Raw genomic sequence first — 2355 nt, 5'->3', positions numbered from 1 at the left:
GAAAAAGAAAAAGAAAAAGAAAAAGAAAAAGAAAGAAAAGAAACGCTGCTGAGGGATGCTCAGCCCCAATACCGCCAGAGCCCACGAGACGGAGCCATCGTACAAGCTGAGGAACCTCGCTGCTCTTCCTGCCCGAGGCAATGCCGATGTCTCTCAGCGCCCGGCTGTGCCAAGACCGGCAGCCCCCGGCACTTATCCAGTGCCAGGGCAGGAGGAAGTGAGCACAAACTGGCACACAGATGGTTCTCTCTGAACACCAGGAGCACTGCTGTGCTGTGCAGTTGATCCTACCAAAGTTGCATCAAAGATGCAGTTGAGGCTGCCCAAAGACTGTGAGATCTCTTCCTTGGGGATGTTCCAAAGCAATGGGAAGCCCAGGGTATGTGCCGTTCTGGGGAAGGCATCACCTGGCCAGACAGCACAGTCTGACAAAGCAAATGGAAGGACTACACACAGACATGCTGCTCCTGTGAGTGCAACATGCCTGGGGCCACATTTGGGAACAAAACTGGGAACAAAAGGGGCAGTTAAGAGAAAGCCTCCTTTTATGGCCTTCTTGTTCATATTACTACATCATCCTATTTTCTAAGGAGAAGCTGGCATAGCCATAGCTTTTGCTCACACAAGGCATGGCCACGTAGCTAGCACAGTCTCCAAAATGAGCATTGACTGCGCTGTGCCTCCTGATTTCAGCAGCGTTTCCTTGGATGTTTCCACTCTCTCCCACTCAGGGGAAGAACGCTTTTCTGCTCAGCTAAGGAGGTACTTGACCACATCCCCTTAGACAAGATTTAACATGACCTTGGGTCTTACACCCCCATGGTGCAGTAGCACCTCCAATTTGGGAGTGAGCATCTCCATCCCCTGAAAGTGTGTTTTGGGAAATCCATTTGGCAAATAGGGCCTTATTTACATACAACCTGGTGATGACCTGTGTTGTGCAGCTGCAAATAACGTATTCACCCAAAGCTGTTAAGGCGGTGCTATGGAAAGGCCTGAGCAGAAGAACAGGCTCAAGACTTTGTTTAAAATCAGTTTTCTGTAATTTAATGAAAATCATTTAACAAACCAAATTAATTAAACTAGAGCAAATCCCCAAGCAGGCCATCTTAATCTGCTGAGCCACAGATCTTGTTGGCAGACAGTTTTATGCTGCATTGACCATTTCTGTATAGCTTCTTTATATCAGTGTTGCTTATCTGGGGAGAAACCTCATTACAGCACACCAGGGGTTGCACTGCTTCAGCTCGAGCGATTTCTAAGCAGAGCAAATGAGAACTACACAGGCACTGTACATGTGAATTTAAACATCTACCCACTCTATTTCAGCTAGACTCGGTTTAGACAAAGTTAAGCTACCTCAAAATATTGTGTTAATCTTAAATCACTACATATTCTTCAACCTTCTCCAATGTGCTTGGAACAAGGGTGATTCTGCACAGTTCTTCATGGTAAATCCTCTCCATCCTCATCTCAATCAACTTGCAGCTCATGATGATTGGTCTAGATGATCTTAATGCTCTCTTGCATTGAGAAGTTATTTACTATAAGAGTGGAGAGGTGCTGGAACAGGCTGCCTAGATGCTGTGGATGCCACTTCCCTGGATGTGTTCAAGGCCAGGTTGGATGGGACCCTGGGCAGCCTGGTCTAATATTAAATGTGGAGGTTTGTGGCCCTGTCTGTGGCAAGGGGTTTGGAGCTTCATGATCCTTGAGGTCCCTTCCAACCCAGGCCATTCTGTGATTCTGTGATTCTTTCAACCCGAATGATTTTACAACTGGTGAAAGGCCTGAAAGCGCAGGCCTCACAGGCACCTGACCCAGCCTTAGCCCCTGTGCTTCAAACAGCTCAGCCAAAGTGATGTTTGGGGACCTGAAGTGAATCAGTTACACTAAGGGGCCAGCAATGATGGAAACAGACCCAGGTCTCAATGCTGCACCTCCCTTTCTTACCCTGGGCATTGCTCTAACAACACACACAGACACCCCAAAAAGAGGCCTGCCTACAGTGAAGGGCTGTATGTCTGTGTTTCTTCTGGGGAAATTGGAAACCACACGGTCAGTGCCTCTAGAGCAGCAGCTTGTTGAATTCCACTGATGTGGTTTGAGTATCAGAGACAGGTGCTTTCTGCTGGCTCTGCCACCAGCTCTCTACACGTCCCCCCTTTCATTTAGCCTTCTGAGACTTGGCTTCTTCTGCTTTTAGTCTTTCCCATGCATGGAAGTCACAGAGCAAGGAACAACACTGTATCACTGGAAGTTTTGGAGCCCTGAGGGCATGATGCTCTAAGCAGCCAGATCTGGCCTCAGAGCTGCCCTGCTGTGAGCAGGAGGCTGGGCCAGAGACTTCTGTGC

This window comes from Meleagris gallopavo, chromosome 1, assembly GCF_000146605.3.
Source record: "Meleagris gallopavo isolate NT-WF06-2002-E0010 breed Aviagen turkey brand Nicholas breeding stock chromosome 1, Turkey_5.1, whole genome shotgun sequence".
Taxonomy (NCBI): domain Eukaryota; kingdom Metazoa; phylum Chordata; class Aves; order Galliformes; family Phasianidae; genus Meleagris; species Meleagris gallopavo.
This window is presented reverse-complemented; position numbering follows the sequence as displayed.